Source organism: Crocuta crocuta, unplaced genomic scaffold (assembly GCF_008692635.1).
Source record: "Crocuta crocuta isolate KB4526 unplaced genomic scaffold, BGI_CrCroc_1.0 scaffold15, whole genome shotgun sequence".
In the NCBI taxonomy this organism is placed as follows: Eukaryota; Metazoa; Chordata; class Mammalia; order Carnivora; family Hyaenidae; genus Crocuta; species Crocuta crocuta.
In genome coordinates, this window is record NW_027530508.1 from 2,365,074 (window position 1) to 2,384,470 (window position 19,397).

Here is a 19,397-nt window from a genome sequence, read left to right on the forward strand (position 1 = left end):
TTTCAATTAAGGTCCAGGTTCAGGTCCAGTGATATTTCAAATGAAATTTCTTATTGTGAGTTAGAGCATGTTGGGATCCAGACCCTGACTTGCAGTAAACCTGACTCTCATTTTGACCCTGACAATCACTCTCATCCTAAACCTAACTATGACCTTGACCATGACACTAACACTGATCAGGAACAGTATGCTCAAACTCAATCTCACTGACCCTGAACCTCCTACTCATCTTCATCCTCTCACTCTGATTCTGAACATCACCATGACCTTCATCCTGACTCCCACCCTAAATCTGTCCCTAAGCCTCATACTGGACCTGACACACACTTGACTTTCACTTTCATAGTCATTCTCACCCTGACCCTCAGCTTTATCTTGGCCTTGTCCCTGACTATAAACAAGACCCTCCCCTCCCCTTCTCACTCATTCTTATTCTTTTTTTAAAACATTTTTAATGCTTATTTATTTTTGAGACAGGGGTTGGAGGGGCGAGAGGGAGAGGGACAGAGAGGGTGGGGAGACACAGAACCCAAACCAGGCTCCAGGCTCTGAGCTGTCAGCACAGAGCCCAACGTGGAGCTCGAACCCATGAACTGNCTCTTATTCTTTTTTTAAAACATTTTTAATGCTTATTTATTTTTGAAACAGGGGTTGGAGGGGCGAGAGGGAGAGGGGCAGAGAGGGTGGGGAGACACAGAACCCAAACCAGGCTCCAGGCTCTGAGCTGTCAGCACAGAGCCCAACGTGGAGCTCGAACCCATGAACTGCAAGATCATGACCTGAGCTGAAGTTGGACACTTAACCGACTGACTCGGGCACCCCTCACTCATTCTCATTCTAAATTTATTCCTCAAACAGGTGTTTATCCTGACATAGACTTTGACCTCACTCTCACTGTTGAGAGTCATGACACTGACCCTCACACTCATTCTGCTTCTGTTCACTGAACCCCCCAGCCTGACTCTAACAATGACCCTGGATCTCACCCTGACCTCACCTTTACCCTAAACCATACCCGTAACCTCTCCATGAGGCTGACCATCCTCATCTTGATTCTGACCTAAACCACTCAGTCTGACTCTTTCCCAAACCCCAGTCCTGACCCTCATTGTAACTCTCAACCTCACCCTCACCCTGACCCACATCCTCACATCACCTTCACACTTGTACACTTACCCTCATTATGACTCTGACCTTGTCCCTCAAATCACCCTGAGTCTGACTCTCCCTGCCCCCTGACGGGACCACTGACCCCTGACACTCACCCTTACACTGATCCTCACCATGACCTGTAAGAATCATCTTCCTGACTGTGTAATGCTCACTCTGACTCTACCACCCTGACCCTGCCTCTCACCTTCATATGACCCTCACAATCTAAAGTTGAAGTCCACGGGGCGCCTGGGTGGTTCAGTCGGTTAAGCATCCGACTTCAGCTCAGGTCATGATCTCATAGTTCCTGGGTTCGAGCCCTGCGTCAGGCTCTGTGCTGACTGCCAGCTCAGAGCCTGTAGCCTGTTTCAGATTCTTTATTTCTCTTTCTGACCCTCCCCTGCTCATGCTCTCTCTCTCTCAGAAATAAATAAAACATTAAAAAGAAAAAAAGTTGAAGTCTACATCTATGGTCAAAGTCAAGGCAACAGGTTCAGCAAAGAACCTCTGAATCGTATATTCCTCTTACTTATAATTTGTTCCTTGTTAATATAACTAGTGAGAACGAGTACTAGTAGAGATAACAAGATAATCCAGAACTAGATAACTAGCTGAGATAACTAGAGAATGTAAAAGAGAGGCTCCAGAAGATATACGTGTCTGAAGTTATCACTATTTATCTATATAGTCAGCAGCAGTAATTTTAACAAGGAAAAAAAAAAGGAGTTTCAGTTTTGAATACTTTTGTGTTTTGGAATACTTTTGAATGCTCCTTGGAGAATAATAAGTGATTCTGAGCTGAGTTCACAAATACTCCTAGATTCTTAGTCTACTTTAACTCTCAAGGAAAAGGATTTTTAAAAATAGCGTGTGGTTATGGGGTTGTTGACACAAATCCTACTTTGGTTTAATTGTAATTCCTCCACATCACAATAAGAAATCTTTTGAGCACTTTTGACTACATCTGAAAACTTATTAAGAGCGATATGTGAGTCTGAGCTCATTTTTATAAGTGTCATAACAGATGAGGAGAACGAAGGCAAAAGAAATGTAGATAAAATTAAATTTCCTAGCTTCTGCACAGCCAAGGAAACAACCCAGAAAATTAATAGGCCATCGGATCGGATAATCATTTCAAAAAAATTAAATTTCCTTACAACCTGCAGCTGATTGATAAATACCTGAGACCCGTAGAGTATGGCATTCCTCAAGGAATTCACAATTGCCTTTGTTCACGGTTTGCTAGAAGCAAAAAGCAAACTTAGCAAAAATCCGCACCTCCAGGATCCTGTAAGTCTTCTTTAACAAATGAAAATACCCATAAAGACTTCCTTTCCCTCTCCCCACCCCCCAACTTAAAACCATATAATCAATCCCTCCTCACAATCACAGTGAAGCTCTTTCTGCCCATGGGTTCTGTCCCTGTGCTATAATGAAAGCACGTTTTTGCACCCAAAACCTCTCAAGAATTCCTTCTTGACAGCTCGCCCAGTGCCCATATCACAATACCCAAGGCCCACAAGTTGCTGGATCACATGGTTAAGAGTATGTTTAGTTTTATAAAACACTGGCAGCTCTCTTCCAAAGTGGTTATGCCATTTGTTACATTCGATGGCGCTCACAGATGGTGGCGTGTATGTCACAGAGCCTAAGCCTAGCGAATTCAGCTCCATCCCGGGAGGAAAGCAAACAAAGCTCTAATGCAAAAACCTGGGCTAGTAGCCAAACCAGAAGTGCCTTGGGACGCGAAGACCCCCGCCCTCCCACCGAGCGTCGGGATAGGGAAGTCATGTACCGAGCTGCCCCAGAAGCTTCTGGGCACCCTTTCCGGAGAACCAGCGGAGGATGAGCGATTTTGCACAGAAGCCGCCACCTGTTTTACGCATGGGTGTTTTATGCGTTGGCGGTCTTTACAGTAGCCATGCTCCTAGCGAATCAACAGCGGGAATCAGAAGCGCCTGCGTTGGCCCCCACGGGGGGCGGTGCCTGCGGGGATTCTGGGAAATGTAGTTCTGGCGAAGAACGGCCGGGGCGGAGGGTTGGCTGGGTGGGTCCCTCCGGCTCCGGTGAGCTAGGCCTCCCCCGCCTTTGGCCCCGAGAGGTCCTTCCAAGAGGGGACAGGGGGGTGTAGGGTCTGGGACGCGGCTGGAATGCCGCAGGTGGGGAGTGCAGCGGCTCAGGCCCGCGGGATGGGGGGTTCCATGTTAGGAGGAGGGGGCGCGCATTTGGGGCAGGGCAGTGGGGTGACGCTCAGCCAGTCCTGAATCCCCGAGTCGCTGGGAGCTGCGCGGAATTTCCTTTCCCGCCTGGGACGAGTGACGTGGAACTCCACAACTCCATATAAAAAAACTCATTTTTTTATATGTTCTGGCCCAAACAGGTTCCGAATGGGGGCAGCTCCAGCGTGCATCCTCCGGGTTTATTTGGGTGTGGGGATGAGTTCAGCCAGGGCCAAATAACGAACATCCCCAGTGACCATCCCCAGTGGTGGGGCGGTGGCGCGCCTAGGGACATATATGCCCTGGTATGTTTTGGTGGAGAAGCACTTACTCGGGTCCTGCATCTCGGTATCGTTGTGGAAACCCAGGACTGATCGTGAGGGTCAGGTTTTGGGTTGGGTGGTTATTTTTGGTGGGGCTGAATAGGGCTGTAATCAGGGTGCATGTGGAGCTTCTCAGGTCTCATGGTGTCTTTGCTTGTCGGGGGTGGGTGGAGGTGAGCTTGATGTCGGTGAAATAGATATACTTAGGGGTTATGGGGGAGTGTCTAGAGTCTAGAGCCCCTGGGTTATTTAAGGGGTGGGGGAGGTTTTGGCCCGGGACAAACATCCTACAGTGATGGTGGGCTGTACTGCTGGGGCTTACATCTAAGCAGCTTTTTGAGTGGGGGCCAGTATGCTGCTCTGGGACCTGTCGTCCCGAGGTTTGTCATGGCATTCTGCTTTGTGGCAGAGATCTTGGGTGTGTTTATAACATGGGTGGATAATATGGGTGATGGGTTTGTCTGATTCCCCAGGCCCCTTCACCCTTCCGTGTTGAGGGTCAAACCTCTAGCTTGGGACTTAGTAGGGACCTTTGAGGGCTGTTGGCCGACTCTCCAAATCTCTTCTGGCATCCAGTGGTGTCCAGGTGGCAGGACTTTAATTTTATTTTTAATTTTTTGGCAAGGGCAAATTGTGAACCTACCAGTAGAATAGTACAGTGAATCCCTTGTGGACCTATCATTACAGTCAACATTTATTAATTGGCAGCCGGTGTTGTTCCATATGCATCCCCTCAACCCTATGTTCACACTTTGGGAACCGTCACACCCCACAGGGCTTGACCACTACTGACATGGCCCCTGACCCAGCTGGCTTGGCACTCTGCAGCTAGAGTTCAGATCTAGGGATTTTGGAGCTTTGTCCACCTGGGCGAGATTTATAACTGCTTCGGTTTATCCCAAGACCTGGGTTATGGGGTCTTCAAGAGGTAACATTTGTACAGTGTTTGGAACTGTCTCTGGTATATAGTAAATGTTAACGATTTATAATAATATTACAACTTGAGGCCCATAGGCCTAAAAAGGATCACTTCCCTATTTAATAAGAGCATATCAGGGCAGGTTGTATGTATAATACTGATGCCCACACCTGACTGTCCCTCAGAAGCTGTCCACATTCTTTTCTGACAGATCTAAGGCTTTCTTTTTCTTTAAAGGAAGAGGAGCACCCCTCATTTAAACTTGGGGATATCCAGCCTTTTATCTGGGCCCTGGAAGATAGGACTGAGGCTCTCACACTGCCTTTTTCATCCTCACCACCCTCTTGTATCCCTACCTCCCCAGAGAGGCTGGTAGAGAAAGAGAGGACTTCTGGGCTCCCGACAGCCCACTTTTGGGTGCGTTCCACTCACCCTTGACATTCCTCCAGTGTCTCCTGAGCTCCGAATCATGGGCCAGTTTCCTTTGCCTATTCTGACATCCTGTGTCCCGCAGTGTCCCATTTGAGGCTCAGACACCTTGCCTGGTCCCCTAGGATCCAGGGCTGATTTAAGGGCAGGGACCTTTACAGGGATTATTACCCCACACCAGATTACCTCCATTCTTGTCCCAGCGACATTTCTCTGTCACTTTATTCCTATGCATCTGTGTTCTTTCTTGATGCTCTTGGAAATGTTTTTTATTTTTATTTTATTTTATTTTTTTAAGTTTCTAATGTTTTATTCATTTTTTGAGAGAGAGAGAAAGAGCATGAGTGGGAGTAAGAGAGAGGGAGACACGGAATCCGAAACAGGCTCCAGGCTCTGAACTGTCAGCACAGAGCCCAACGCGGGGCCCGAACCCACACACTGTGAGATCATGACCTGACCCGAAGTCGAAATCGGTTGCCCAACCAACTGAGCCGCCCAGGCGCCCCTGGAAATGTTTCTTAAGTGTAAGTTTCCAACTGTTTCCGCCAGTATTTATTTATTTATTTTTAATATTTTTTTTATTTATTTCTAGGAGAGCGAGAGAGACAGTGTGAGCAGGGGAGGGTCAGAGAGAGAGGGAGACACAGATTCTGAAATAGGCTCCAGACTCTGAGCTGGCAGTCAGCACAGAGCCCGACGCGGGGCTCGAACCCACGAACCGCGAGATCATGACCTAAGCGAAAGTCAGACGCTCAACCGACCAAGCCACCCAGGCGCCCCACTGCCAGTATTTATAAGTACAATTGATGTTTGTATGTTGACCCTTTGTATCCTGCCACCTTGCTAACTTTAAATTCACTTATTCAAGTGTATTTTTGTTTTGTTTTGGTTTTTTGGATTCTAGGACACATTCAAGGCAGGTTTACTTCCCGTAGATAATCAGTTTTATTAATTTTCTACGTATCCTTCTGGTATTTTTTAACAATGAAATGACAGTCAAAGATTAAACACATACATACATGTTTGTGCCCTCCCCACCTTTCCTAGAGGTGTCTTTGATTAAACGGCAGTATTTAATTGATATGTAGTAAAATTTATTAGGTTCTGGATTTTATGGGGTTTTTTTTCCTTTTTAAAGATCTGCTTTTCCCCCGAGGGCCTCTGTATATTCTCTTGTATGTTTCTAAATGTTTATATTTTTGTTTCTTTCTAATCATTAGCTCTCACACTACTTGCAATTTATTTTTATGCCAGGTGTGAGCTAGGAATCTAACTTGCAATCAGATAGCAGCTTGTCTGACCTCTTTCATGAAGAGGCCATCCTTTCCTGGCTGTGTTGAGATGCTGTGTTCCCTAAAACCTCAAGAATCATACAGACCCTCTATTCTGTTCCACTTACTGTCTGTTGCTGGCCTAACACGACAGTTTTATTTCTTGTGCCATGGTAGGATTTTTGTTTTTATTATAAAATACAACACAGGAAATAAAGCCCCCAAAAGAGACAGTGTAGAATGAGCAGAAAGCGAACACCCAGGTCAAAGAGTAGTACTTTGTTGATCCCCAATCACAACTTAGTCCCTCCCTTGCAAAAGCAACCTTTCCCTGAGTTTCTCCAAGGTTCATTACCTAAGTGGGCATTTCTAAACTTTATAGATTAGCTTTTTTACCTTTTATTTTGTTATTTATTTATTTGAAGAGAAATCGAGTCTGTGAGTTGGGGAGAGGAGCAGAGAGAGAATCTTAAGCAGGCTCCACATTCAGAGCAAAGCCCGACATGGGGATCGATCTCATGACCTTGGGATCATAACCTGAGCTGAACAAGCATTGAACTCTCAACCGAGGTACCCAGGTGCCCCTAGCTTTTTTATAAAAAAAAAAAAAAATCTAATAGTGATTATTTTAAATGTGTCTTTTAAAATGTATAGATTTTTGGGGCACCTGGGTGTTTCAGTCGGTTAAGTGTCCCACTTTTGCTCAGGTCATGATCTCACAGTTTGTGGGTTCAAGCCCCGCATGAAGCTCTGTGCTGGCAGTTCGAGCCTAGAGCCTGCTTCAGAGTCTGTGTCTCCCTCTCTCCGCCTGTCCCCGCCCCCCCATCTCTCAAAAATAAATGAAACATTAAAAATATTAAAATGTAGGGGCACCTGCGTGNGGTTCTTTCATCCTCTTCCTTTCCTGATAGTTTATCTGTTGAAGAACCTAGGTCATTTGATATGGAGAACTTCCCGCAGGCTGGGTTTTGAGGATTATATACTCTTTTTGCAGATAAAGATATTCCTTTGTATTTCCTGCAGATTTGGTGTGGAGTTTCATCACACTTAGGTCCAATGCCTTTGAAAAGAATCCGAGTGATGTATTCTTTTATCAGGACTCACATAATATCTGGTTTTTGTTTTTTCTTTGATGTTAGCCGTTCTTGATTCATAATGCCTTAGATTTGTTAATTCACTGGGGAATGTAAAATGGTGATATGCTAATTCTGTCATTTTCCTATCTTAGCTGGAATAATATTATAGAGACATTTCCCCTCATCTACTGTTTGATTACCTAGAGGCACGATTCATCAGGCAGGAGATGAAATGCTTTAATCTTTTATTTAATGAGTTTTCAAGAAAGTGCATTGGTGACCTGTTATTAGAAGTTGACCTTTATTTTAAAAAATATTATAAACGTATAGGTTCAGACACATTTGATGGGTTTCAGTCTGTTTCAAGTGTTATTCTTGTTAAAACTAACTTTGCCCCATCTTTGGCCATTGGCAGCCTTATCCAGTTAGCCACTAAGTCGTATTGATATGATTCTAAAAGAGTGTTTGTAAACGTCCTTGCCTCCTGGTATGCCAAGATATTTCAGCCTCATCTTGTACATTTCCTGCAACAAACCAGGCATAAGCCATTTTTTTTTTCTTGGAAGCACATATTTCTTTTAATGGGAAATGATAAGTCAAGACCACAGTCTGGGGGCATCTTGGTGGCTCAGTTAGTTAAGGATCTAACTCTTTTTTTTAAATTTAATGTTTATTCATTATTCTTAAGAGAGAGAAAGAGAGGGAGAGAGAGAGAGAGAGAGAGAGAGATAGCATGACCAGGGGAGGGGCAGAGAGAGAGGAAGACACAGAATCTGGAGGCTCCAGGCTCTGAGCTGTCAGCACAGAGCCTGACACGGGGCTCAAACTCATGAACCACGAGATCATGACCTAAGCCAAAGGTGGACACTGAAACCAGCTGAGCCACCCAGGCGCCCCAAGCATCTGACTCTTGATTTTGGCTCAGGTCATGATCTCACAGTGAATTCAAGCCCTGCATCGGGCTCCACGTGCTGACAGACAGTGCAGAGCCTGCTTGAGATTCTTTCTCCCTCTCTCTGCCCCTGTCCCACTTATAGTCTCTCTCTCAAACATACATACATACATACATACATACATACATAAAAGACCACAGTCTGAACATCCCTTAACTCTGCTCACACCTTAGTAAATAGTCCCTGGGTGGGGCGCCTGGGTGGCTTAGTCGGTTAAGCGTCCGACTTTCGCTTAGGTCATGATCTCGCGGTTCGTGGGTTCGGGCCCCGCGTCGGGCTCTGTGCTGACTGCCAGCTCAGAGCCTGGAGCCTGTTTCAGTCTGTGACTCCCTCTCTCTCTGACCCTCCCCTGCTCACGCTGTCTCTCTCTCTCTCCCAGAAATAAATAAAAGCTTAAAAAAAAAAAAAGTCCCTGGGCTAAGCTTTCCTCAGTTACGCAGCTTGAGTTGCCATCTAACCAATACAGGGTCAGTGTACTTGAAACATCTTCATTACTGGCATTGGGACAGATAAATAATGTAATAATAGCTAGGGAGATCCTGGGAAAAAATACTGACCAAGAATGTAGAGAAAAGTTGCAATGTTTTTGTGTTCTATCAAATGGTTAGCTGGACATGGAGATACCTTAAAGCTGACTTTTCTGTAATTCCCTAGGAGCCTGAAGAAGATTATGCACTTCATATGTTCATATTTTTATAAGGAAATAGATTTGCCACAGTGGACTTGGTAGACGGAAGACAGTGTGTAACGAGTCTGGATGTGCTGTATAAAAAATTGTGTCCTTTTCCATCTCAGAGACACCTGTTACAATCAAATGGTGCTGACAGAAGATTCCGTCCACCAGGTGTTGCTGAGATGTGGAATTTTAGGACCCAAGTAACGCTGACAATGTTTCGTGCAGATTTCACATCATACTTTCTTGCTAGCCATAGTTTCTCATCCCTGAGGTCTCTTACAATGGAGTAAAAGAGGTGTTAACTTACCACTGGGAAAATAAGGCAGTGAAAATAAGACAATTAAGTGGATTTCTCTGGGAAATAGCAATATGCAGATGGAAGTTGGGTGGTTGTTGTTTTTTTTACACTCATTTATATATCTTGTAAACATGGAAGTCTTTTTGGATCCTATTTTCCCCCAACGTTTTATTACATTTTACATGCATGCAGAAAAGTTGAAAGATTTGCTGTGCTGAATGTCCACGTACTCACCAGTATGGATGGACAGATGTGATGAAACCAGTAGAGCAAAACGTTGCCAGCTGGGTCATACGTTAACAGGAAGATTCTCGAGTAGAAATATCTTACCGTATATTTAGACGTATACACACACACATGCACAACCGCTTACTAAAAGAAGACTGGAAGTTTTCCTCACATAGTAGGTTTTCTGACACTAAACTGTCCTGTCCACTCCTGGGATAAAGTCTACTTGGTGATGATGTGTTCTTATTTCTTTAAGGCACACCTGGATCCAATTTGCCAATGTTTTATTTAGGACTTTGGAACCTTGATTTGTAAGTGAAATTGACCCCTGGTTTTCTTTTTTCTGTAGTGTCCTTGGTTGCTTTTGGTGTCCTTGATGAAAGAGGAGGCTTGTTTTAATGCTTTGGGGCACTTAATCTTTATTACAGAGTGACCTGTTCCTCAAAGTTTTGCCAGAACTGGCCAATAAAATGGTCTGGGGCCTGTACCTTTAGGAGAGATCTTTGTCTTTTGGTTTTCTTTTTCGGTTAATAATGGGTTTCTTTTTTTTCGGACTTTATTTTAGGCAATCTCTATTCTTCTAGGAAATTCCCCATTTCTCCTAGTCTTTTCTCTCTCTCTCTTCTCTCCTTCTCTCTCTTGTCCATGCTACCCCCCTTTGTTTGCAGACCTTCTTGGCTAGCTGGGCTGACTCCGCCTTAGGCTCTGAGTCGTAGCATTGTGTTCATGGCTTAGGTCTTCCGTGACAGAGCCCTGTTCTCCCGGCCGACATCTCTGCTTGTTCTTAATGGTGTGGCAGGTGTAGGGAACCATGCCCTTTAGTTTGATGGCCTGGGCACAGCCACAGGTCCCAGCATACTGAACTGCCAGTCATAGGAGGGACTGGGGGAGGGAGTGAATCATTCTGTGGCCTTTTGACCTTGTAGTGGAATGCCATGTTATCGTTTCTCGGACACCCCGACATCCCTCCTATGTGGTCTCTCCCTACCCTATTGAACTCAGAAATGCCCACGTGTCTTGATTTGTGAATGAGCTATGTCCGAAGTTGTCACTTTGGGTAGAACTGGTAAGAGCGTAAGTAGCATTCTCCATCTTTCATTTCCCTCTGTCATTCCTACTGACTGTGCTCCAAATAGAGGTGGCCCCGGAAGCTGTGGTCCTGGAGTGAAGACGCCTTTGAGCACAGTTGCAGATGACACATGATGGACATGGAGTCAAAATGAGAAAGACACTTCTTGACTCTAAGCCACGGAGATTTGGGAGGAAGCATTTGTCACTACAGAATAACCTGGCCCATCCTGACCCCACCTCCCCTTCGCTGTGAGTGTCCTGTCTTCTTCAGGGGGAACTCAGAGCCCTGTGGACATGTGCTTGCTCTCAGCATTTTCATTTAGTCCTTCGTTCACTAGGCATTACTGTAGGCGACGCTGAAGGGAACTGGCTTTGGAATAAGAATTCTGGATTCTAGGCTTGGCCCTGACACTTCATGGCTATGATTTTAAGGACACGTCAGCCAACTTCTTAGTACCTTAGTTTACCCCTCTGTGAGATGGAAAGAATAGTAGTGTCTACCTCTTGGCTATGTTGTGAGGATTCCTGGGCTCTGGACAGTACTCATTTTTAGGCCTTAGTATTCCTAGGAGCAGAGGGCTCTATCTATCAGCTTAGGCTAAGCTATACTGCAGTGACACGCGACCCCCAACTCTCAGCGCCCCACACAGCTATCTAACCTTAACCCCAGTCTAATTCCTCTTCCTTCGTAGGTCGACTCTGGTTCTGCACTGTGATCTTTTACAGTAGAAACCAAAGGCCCTTCTGGGGACATGCTTCTCTCAGAACATGAGTGATGGTAGAATCATGCTTAGAAGTGGCACGGTGGCCTTCAGTCACATTGCATCAGCCAAAGCAAGTCACAAAGCCAAGCCTGATGTCAGGGGCAGAGAGGTGCCGTCTTTTTATAGAGAAATAAATAATCGGGAACAGCGATAAAAATCTACCACGAAGGCCTCTTTTATCCTAGTCGCTAGGATTAGTGAAATGACTGAGGTGTCTCTTCGTACAAGAAGCTTGTAATCTAGCAAAGGTAGTCAAATAAATGGAAACATTGCAACATGCTGTGGGTAAGGCGAGATGCCCAGGTTGGACAGATGAGGCAGTGACCGTCTCCGCCTGTGGAATTAGGGGTTGAATCATAAGGGGAACCTAGCCAGCCTCCAAAGGGTACCCAGCAATGAGGCGACTGCAGTCCTTGGGGCTGAGATCCCAGATGGGGCATCTTGAGTTGCGTCTGATGGTAGTTTAGCTTCAACGCCACCTGCCTCCCTTGGGACCACATGAGTGGAGGATGTCCTCTTGGGTTCATCTGAAGACACAAACACACCGTCCTGATAAGGCCATGTGATAAGGAAGGTGAGAGCTCCCTTCAAGTGTCATTGTGAGGCCTGGAGCATGACCTGAAGGAGGAAGAACTCAGTTGAGACCCCGAGTCCTCTGAGTTCAGGGACGTGGGATTGACCGCAGCTGGAAACTAGGGCCAAGCAGTTGGGGGCTGAGTTCTGTATGCTCAAATTGGTCTGGGAGGAGATATTCTGAGCCTGTTTACCCACAGGCCTTATGCCACATCTTCACTCTACTCCAGGGGACAGAGTCATGGAGTTTGAATCTGTGGTGTGAGGGTGGGTAAGGAAGAGGGGCAAGGGACAGGCATGAGGGCGTAGAGGCTGGAAAGGGCGAGATAAAGAAATCCAAGGAAGCCCTGAAGCCTGAGGCGCCATATTGAATGAGAGGTGTGAGAGGACAGGGCCACAGGGCCCCTGACCAGAAGACATGGGCTCAGGGTCCACAGTAGAGCTCCTGGCAATGTTGAATGGCTTCTCCTTCGCACAGGTCCTGGCTTCACGGAAACAAGATGGGCTTTTACGAATCAGGCTCTGAGAAGTCACCCCAAGCAGCAGAAGTTGATCTTGAGATGAAGTAATGTCTACCAGGCCCTCTGGGAGAATTTCAAGGCAGACAGTGGGCAGCCCCTGGGGCCCTAACATTGCCTGATCCTTCTGCCCGCTGAGAGCAGGACCCCGGTCAGGTGTTGCCTCTGGAGGGCAGGGAAGACGCTTGAGGCCATGAAGAAGCAGACTCAACATCATATAGCAGAAGGTGAGAGTTGGTGGGTCTGGAGAGACACCGTGGTGGGGGAAGCGAGCTGGGGTTCTGCAAGAGCACCTCAGTGACCACAGGGGCACCCAGGGGCTCCTTCCTCACTGCGGGGCCTGGAGTCGCTTCCCTGGAAGCGACCGTGGGCGGCCCGGTGCCTCACAGCTGCTGCTGCTCCTGTCCCCGGGGCTGCCTTCTTGAGCTACTGACCGGCTCCGAGGAAGAGGACAAGCCCCAAATGCTGGTGAGGTGGGCGACTTTATCCCCCTGAAATGCTGGCTTGTTTCCAGAGAACAGCATCTGTTCTCTTTCTTGAAAAGGGGAAGGCAGTTGTCACACCTGTGTCAGACGCTGTCCTACTCACTTCATAATGAATGGTTCCTGCGTTTGTGTGTTTGACTGTCTTTGTTGAAATATATATCCAAGATTAATATGAAGAGTTCAGGAGACTTTTCAATGTGAGGAGTATTTTTGAAAAACAGATTATTAAAAATTAAAAAAATTTTTTTAATGTTTATTTATTTTTGAGACAGCGAGAGACAGAGTGCAAGCAGGGGAGGGCAGACAGAGGGAGACACAGAATCCGAAGCAGCCTCCAGGCCCTGAGCGTCAGCACAGAGCCCGACGTGGGGCTCGAACTCAAGAACCATGAGATCATGACTTGAGCTGAAGTCGGACACTTGACCCACTGAGCTAGTCAGGAGCCCCCAGATTATTAAAAATTTTAAGTGTACTACAAAGTTTGACTCTGTATCCACCCTATCTAATGATATTGTGCACTAGAACTCTTTTTACCTTGTTATCACTGAAATTTTGGAACATACAGAGGATTAAGGAGCAAAGTCATAATAAGCCCTCAGATCCCATCGTACCGCTTCAATAGTGGCCAATCTTATGCCATTCCTACCCCTCACTTCCCTTACTGGATTATTTTAGACAAGTCTTAGACATGATAACATTTCCTCTATAATTCTTAAAAAAATTTTTTTTAAGTGTTCTATTTGGGGCACCTGGGTGGCTCAGTTGGTTAAGCCTCTAACTCTGGCTCAGGTCATGATCTCAAGGTTCATGAGTTCGAGCCCCACGTTGGGCTCTGTGCTGACAGCTCAGAGCCTGGAGCCTGCTTCAGATTCTGTGTCTCCCTCTCTCTCTGCCCCTCCCCTGCTTGCCCTCTGTCTCTCATTCTCTCTCAAAAATAATAAACACTAAAAAAATTTTAAAAAGTAAATGTTTTATTTATTCTTGAGAGAGAGGGAGAGAGAGAGAGAGAGAGAGAGACAGAGCATGAGCAGGGGAGGGACAGAGCAAGAGAGGGACACAGAATCTGAAGCAGGCCCCAGGCTTCGAGCTGTCAGCACAGAGCCTGATGTGGGGCTCAAACTCATGAGCTGTGAGATTATGACCTGAACCAAAGTTGGATGCTCAACTGACTGAGCTCCCATAATTCTTAATAATAAATGTAAAAGGGTAGTGGTGGTGGTGATACAATTTATTTCAAAAGGAGAAAGTCTGGCCTGGAAGGGTGTGGGATTCTTACGTGTCCACACTTCTCTACCGCTTGGCAGAGCCAGGGTTTAAACCCTGTTTTCCTTGACTCTCAAGCTCCTGAATCCTCTAATGTGTTGAATAGCCTTCTTGCTGCTACATAAATCCCCATCTAAAAATGTGGGAGCATATTTTCCAACCCTTGGGAATGGGTCTGTATTATTTGATGAATGATGCATGTAGAATGCTGTCATAAGCAGTATTCTGGGAAAGAAGCAATTTAAATATTAGGAAAGCATGAACTCTCTCACCCAACCAGGTTAAGGTGTTTTTTGTTTGTTTTAAATTTGATTGAAGTGTAATAGACAGGTAACAAAGTGTGTAGGTCAAAAATGTACTCAGGGCGCCTCAGTGGCCCAGTCGGTTGAGCATCTGACTTGGGCTCAGGTCATGATCTCACGGTTTGTGAGTTCAAACCCCACTTCAGGCTCTCCACTGTCAGCCCAGAGCCTGCCTCAGACCTGCTGCCCCCTCTTCTGCCCCTCCCCTGTTTGCTCTCTCTCTCTCCCTCTCAAAAACAAATAAACATTAAAAAAATATACTCCAACTTTCAGAAAGCGAACACAACCACGTAACCAGATCAAGACGCCGAACACTGCAACTTGTGAGCGTTATGTGCATGTAAGCCTTCTAGTCTTTCAGCCTCTACTCCCCTGAGGATAACTCTATCCTGACCTCTAATATCACAGATTACGTTTCCTATTTTGTTTTTAATGAATGTCATCACATAGTCTGTACTCTTTCGTGTTTGGCTTCTTTTATTCAACATTGTGTCTGGGATTCATTTGTGGTAACATTTGTACCTCATTTTTCACTGCGGTTTGTGTTTATATGCAAAGGCCCCAACTAGCCTGGGTAATCTGTTTAAAAAAAATTTTTTTTTAATGTTTATTTATTTTTGAGAGAGAGAGAGACAGAGCGTGATTGCAGCAGGCTCCAGACTCTGAGCTGTCAGCACAGAGCCCGATGCAGGACTTGAGCTCATGGACAGTGAGATCATGACCTGAGCTGAAGTCTGACGCATAACCAGTTGAGCCACGCAGGCGCTCCAGGATTTTATTTTAAAATAGCAGGCAAAGACAGATTTTACAGATCCCACTTAGTAACCTACATCCCTCAAAAATTCTCATTGTGGACCCCGTCTGTTCACTCCTCCTTTTCTCTGTGGTTGAAGACTGTTCCATTTTCTCCTGTAAACCTTTGCCATCCCCCGATGCCCAGCACAAGCCCGATGCACATGTGCGTCTTTCCTTCTCCAGACCATACCCCCTGCTTCCACCTCAGAATTCCTCCAGAATGATCCTCAAGGTCACTTTCCCCAGCGCTGCCTGAGGCTTGCAGATCGACTCACAGATCATTTCTCCAATGAAATCCCAAGGGTCCGAGGGCCAGAAGTGTGTTTTATGCACTAGCTGTGCTCCCCTCAGATTTTAACACAGAGCCTAGGAGTGCCTGGAAGAACTTTATATGGAGAACCGTGTACTTTTAGAGAAGTGGGTCAATGTCTCACTTATCTGGGCTCTTCAGGGCCATCAGATATACTCCTCACACTGGGAAAACGGATGGTGACTTGCTGTCTATTAACATCTATTTATAGGTGCCGGTTATACTCCAGGATGTGGCTGTGGCCTTCACAGATTCGAATGGAAAGGACTGACCTCTGAGCAGAGGAACCTATACAAAGAAGTGATACCGGAGAATTACAGGAATCTGCTCCCATTGGGTGAGGCTGCGTTCTTTCCTTCATTAATATTGTAGAGGTTTAGGGCACCTGGGTGGCTCAGTCAGGTGGGCGTCGGACTTCAGCTCATGTCATACTCTCACTGTTCCTGAGTTCCAGCCCTGCATCAGGCTCTGTGCCGACAGCTCAGAGAGCCTGGAGCCTGCTTCAGATTCTGTGTCTTCCTCTTTCTCTGTCCCTCCCCACTTGGCGCTCTGTCTCTCTCTCTCTCTCAAAATATGAATAAACATTAAAAACATTTAATTAAAAAAATACTGTAGAGATTTATTGGCTACCTTCTATGTGCCAGAAAACATTCTAGACACTTAGAACACGTAAGTGATGGAATAGTCTCCCCTACCATTCAAGACATGGGGCTTGAATTCACTGACCACGAGATCATGACCTGAGCCAAAGTCAGATGCCCAATCAACTGAGCCACCCAGGTGTCCCGACAAACACTTGCAGTTAGGACATTCTTCTGGATCAGGAGTTGGCCAGCTTTTACTGTAAAAGGCCACAGAGTAACTGTGTTAGGTTTTGTGGGCTGTATGGCCTCTCGGTAGGGGCTTCCGAGTCTGCCTTTGCAGTGTTAAATTGCCACAGACAACATATAAATGAATGAGTGAGGCTGTGTTCCAATAAGACTTTATGTGTGGATCCTGGATTTTGAATTTCATGTAATTTTTAGGTATCATGAAATATTATTATTCTTTTGACTTTTCCCCAACTATTTAAAAATTTAAAAACCAGGGGTGCCTGGGTGGCTTAGTTGGTTAAGTGTCCGACTTCCGCTTAGGTCATGATCTCACGGTTCGTGGGTTCGAGCCCCGCGTCAGGCTCTGTGCTGACTGCAGCTCAGAGCCTGGAGCCTATTTCAGAGTTTGTATCTCCCTCTCTCTCTGACCCTCCCCGGCTCACGCCATCTCTCTCTCTCTCTCTCTCTCTCTCTCTCCTAGAAATAAATAAAAATATTTAAAAAAAATAAAAATTTAAAAACCATTCTTAGTTTGTAGACTTTCCAGAAAGAGAGCCGGGTTTAGGCTCAAGCGGGGTCTTGAACTCGTGAACCGCGAGACATGACCTGAGCCAAAGTTGGCCACTTAACTGATGGAGCCATCGGGGCGACCCAGACCAAGTGGCTTATTATGTGTATCAGTCTTGTTTCATAATAAGAAAACTCATGGAGGCGATTCCCACAGAGGTCACAGAGACTGTTGCGTCCAAGCAGAACTGAACTGTGGACATTATGCATCACTGAGTGTCGGTGGCTTATTTGGTAGAAAGGAAAGGCCAAGGGTAATGGAAGCCATTTATAGCACACGGCGCCTACTTTAAAGGTTCCTAGTCTCACATGTAGAGATGATTTTGTCAGACTTTGTGGATTGCAATAGAAAATGGAACGTGTGGAAATGGAATGTAAAGGAATTATCAGTGAGAAACAAATTGTGCTGTACATGTATTATTAATTACAGTAAGATGCTGTGTCTGAGGATAAGGCGAAGCAGCCCAGTGGCCCCCTTAGGGCTTCTCTAACCGAAAACTCTCTCTCTTCAGCAGAACCAAAGGCGGAAATCTACTCCTGTGCCTCCTGCCTTCGAGCCTTCTCCCTCTGCCGACGTGTGCTTCCCATCTTCCTGGGCTTCCGTGAAGTCAGCCCCCATCAGACACCACACTCATGGGAGAATCCTTGTTCCCAGGGAGTGTGGGCAAGGCTTTAGCCATAAGTCAAATCTTATCAGACACCAGAGGGTACACTGAGGCGAGAAGCCTTCTGTGTGCGGGCATCCTGGGCGGGACTTCGTTAACCAGTCAGACCTCATCCTGCACTGGAGAGACAGACGGGGAGGCATCCCTAGCTGTGCGTGGAGTGTGAACAAAGCTTCCGAGACACGTCGGTCCTCAACAGGCTTCAAGGACACATTCAGGAGAGGAGCCTTCTCTGTGCAGAGCGTAGGCAACTCAGCAGCCGGAAGTCAACCCTCACTGAACAAAAAGGATGCACGTAGGTGGGAGGTGCTGTGTGTGCAGGACTGTGGGTGGGGCTTCAGCAATAAATCAGTATTCACTAAACATCCAGTGGCAGACTTGGGGAAAGCGTCACGTGTTCAGAGAGCACTGGCGGACCTTCGCAAGAGAGCAGGCAGGCAGGCACAAGGTAGCACCCTCAGGGAGGAGCCGTGCGCTCGCAGGGGGGGTGGGTCAGACTCTCGTGCTCAGTCAGCCTTCTTCACACACCGTAAGGGTAATCTGTGCATGGGGATCCTTGGAGCTCTGTCCAGGTAACTCATTCAGGGCCGGCACCCACCCCTGCCTCTCCCTCCTGGGGGGCGGGGAGCTTCTGGCCAGTGACCAACTGATATGGGGAGACAGAACTCCAATGCTCGCCTCAACAGGGCGACGCCAGAGGGTCATCTCAGATCCAGCGTCGGACTGAATGATTTGGTTGCAAACATGTTGTAGGTCCTCTTCCTCTGCCCAGTCCCGCCCTCATTCCCCAATAAACCACTCAACACCCCCCCGTTTTATGGCCTCTCCAGGGAATCCATGCGGAGACATCCTGAGTGTGCGAGGAGTGTGGACGAGGCTTTGGCCATAAGTCATCCCTCAATAAACCGCAGGGTTCACAGAAGAGCAGCTCTGTGTGTGCGGGCGGATGAGCAAAGGCTTAGGGAAAGCAGGCCTCCGGATCCATCAGGAAACGGCTTGTTTGGGAGAAGCTTTCCGTGGGCAAGGAGGAAAGGTGCGAGAGGCTTTAGCAGGATGTGCTGCCCCATCCCGCACCAGAGGACATGCTCAGGGAGGGCTTATGGGTGGAGCTTTATCCTGATGTCTCTTCACAGCCTCACAAGGATGGAGACTGGCCGCCGAGGACCATTACGTCATTCACCTCTGAGGGGCTTTCAGAAGTCTCGAGGAGAGGGAAGATGGCGCTCTCTCGACTACAGAGGCCTGGGTTTTCCATCCTTTGTGAGCAGATGAAATAAAAACGTAGAGGGCTTTGTTTGAGTAACCCAAGCATGGTCTAGTTTAATCTTCATACACCGATTCTTTCCCAGTTCCTCTTATCCTTTTGTTCTACTAAAACCTTTGACGAGCTCAGGCTGTGTACCTTAGTCTCTCAGCAATCTGGAAAGGAATTCAAATCCACAGCTGGATGTCCTGCGTGAATTCAACCCTTGGGAAAATAGAAGTCCCAAATCAATCTAATAGATTTATAGGGCACTCTGAGCCTTTGCATGGGGAGGACCATCTAGGTTCTGGAGACATGCCAGCTGAAGGGAGGGTCCTCCCAGGTCTCTGCGAGGGGGAGCGGGTTGCCTCTTCTCCTAACTGAGCTCCCTCTGGTTTCTGTGAAAGCTCCTTTCTCAGGAGTGTTCCCTTCCTTCCTTCTTTCTAGTCTCTCTTCAGGTCTCTGTTGAATCCTTCTCTACCTCT

The 19,397-nt window shown here is 46.7% G+C and overlaps 2 long non-coding RNA genes across 4 annotated transcripts; both read left to right on the forward strand.

Annotated features, from left to right (window-relative positions):
* The first annotated feature begins 5,468 nt into the window (after nt 1-5,468).
* LOC144233855 (uncharacterized) lies at nt 5,469-18,032 on the forward strand. Of its 3 annotated transcripts, none has more exons than XR_013335784.1 (5): nt 5,469-5,566; nt 12,431-12,697; nt 14,794-14,860; nt 15,837-15,962; nt 17,517-18,032. It is a non-coding gene; the product is annotated as an uncharacterized LOC144233855 (long non-coding RNA). The 3 variants fall into 3 exon arrangements; XR_013335783.1 differs by lacking the exon at nt 5,469-5,566 and adding an exon at nt 11,736-11,953; XR_013335785.1 differs by lacking the exons at nt 5,469-5,566; nt 14,794-14,860 and adding an exon at nt 11,736-11,953.
* LOC144233856 (uncharacterized) lies at nt 9,816-11,623 on the forward strand. The gene is made up of 3 exons (XR_013335786.1): nt 9,816-9,855; nt 10,681-10,864; nt 11,308-11,623. It is a non-coding gene; the product is annotated as an uncharacterized LOC144233856 (long non-coding RNA).
* Nucleotides 18,033-19,397: the final 1,365 nt, after the last annotated feature.